The 1,599-nt window shown below is 35.8% G+C and overlaps 1 long non-coding RNA gene across 1 annotated transcript; it reads right to left on the bottom strand.

Moving 5' to 3' along the window:
• Nucleotides 1-556: 556 nt before the first annotated feature.
• Nucleotides 557-1,376, bottom strand: LOC146726067 (uncharacterized). The gene is made up of 2 exons (XR_014928664.1): nucleotides 1,167-1,376; nucleotides 557-682 (listed from the first exon to the last, which is right to left on the bottom strand). It is a non-coding gene; the product is annotated as an uncharacterized LOC146726067 (long non-coding RNA).
• Between the last annotated feature and the right edge of the window lie 223 nt (nucleotides 1,377-1,599).

Consider the following 1,599-nt stretch of genomic DNA (forward strand, 5'->3'; position numbering starts at 1 on the left):
AAAGTGCTGCAAAGTCGTGGCAAAGTACTGAAAAGTTGTGGCAAAGTGTTGAAATGTAGTGGCAAAGTACTGAAAAGTCGTGGCAAAGTACTGAAAAGTGTGGCAAAGTACTGAAGAGTTGTGGCAAAGTCGTGGCAAAGTTCTGAAAAGAGTGGCAAAGTGCTGCAAAGTTGTGGCAAAGTACTGAACAATCTGATTAAAATCTGATGTAGTGTACGGGCTTTAATTATTGTGGCTATAATTTTATTTTTTATTACTTTTGTTATTAATGCCCTTTTATTTTATTATTTTACTTTGATTTTGATTTTGTGATTTTTTTTTAATTCTGCCCTACCTACATCTGATCCGACGCCTATGTAAGTCCCGTTCAAATCTCGCATAAGTAACAGCCAATCACAGCCCCCCTTTTATACAGGCTGTCGGTTGCTTACTTTTCAGTGTAGCGATACTACGGGCAATCTTTCTGTACATTATATTTTGCCCACTTGAATAAACCATTAATAGAAAATTGCTAGTATATTTTTATTTGCAAAAGAAATTCCACAGCATTTTACAATTTTTGTCATTACATTGAATATTTTTTTCACTTCCAACAAATGTGTACACTTCCAGATACATCTTCGCCAACCAAGGTTCGTTCATTCAGTCATCGCTTCAATTTTACATCACTGAGCATAATTATCTAGAATGGAAGCAAAAAAATAAGTAAATCGTAATGATTAGAACACTGTAAACAGCTATAGTAAACAATGTAAACTGATTTTAAATTGTATGACGGTCACCGGCCCACGGCATCGACGCAGAAAATTGGAGCAAAAAAATATTTCCTGATCAATTGCGATGTGTTCCAATAAAAAATATTTTATTCCAAATCAGCTCAATTACTTTAATAAAGAGTTATTGTATAATGTACAAAATGATGATACAATTTGATGAATATTTACGGCTACGGTTTCAATACCGTAGACGATGTTGGCCCGATCTTCAACAAAACATCACCCGTCTCCAGGGCAGGCGACTGGAAAAAGACACTGGTGTTCGGTCGAAACGGCGGAAACAAAATCGTCACTCCCAGAATAACTATGCAAAATAACGATTTAAAGTCGAACCATTCGAGCCACAATATTAACATAAAAATGACTTTTGTTGCATTATGATAAACTTACCGAAAAGCCGTGTTATTCTCGGTCGCTAACGTCGGTATAATCCGCCATTTTATTTGAGTGTGTTTGCCACCCGACTCCGCCCGGTGACGTCATCATGTGCGCTATAGAAGGAGGTATGTGATTCGTTGACTAAAATCGTCGATAGTGGGTCTCGTTGAAATCTCGTTACATAGGCATCGGCTCAGATGTAGGTAGGGCGGAATTAAAAAAATCACAAAATCAAAATCAAAGTAAAATAATAAAATAAAATAAAATAAAAGTGCATTAATAACAAAAGTGATAAAAAATAAAATTAAAATAAGTTTATAGCCAAAATAATTAAAGCCCGTACACTACATCAGATTTTAATCAGATTGAGTACTGAAAAGTGTGGCAAAGTACTGAAAAGTTGTGGCAAAGTGCTGAAAAGTGTGGCAAAGTGCTGCAAAGTCGT

The sequence above is a fragment of the Saccoglossus kowalevskii genome, unplaced genomic scaffold, assembly GCF_978046115.1.
Source record: "Saccoglossus kowalevskii unplaced genomic scaffold, keSacKowa6.1 SCAFFOLD_88, whole genome shotgun sequence".
NCBI classification, from domain to species: domain Eukaryota; kingdom Metazoa; phylum Hemichordata; class Enteropneusta; family Harrimaniidae; genus Saccoglossus; species Saccoglossus kowalevskii.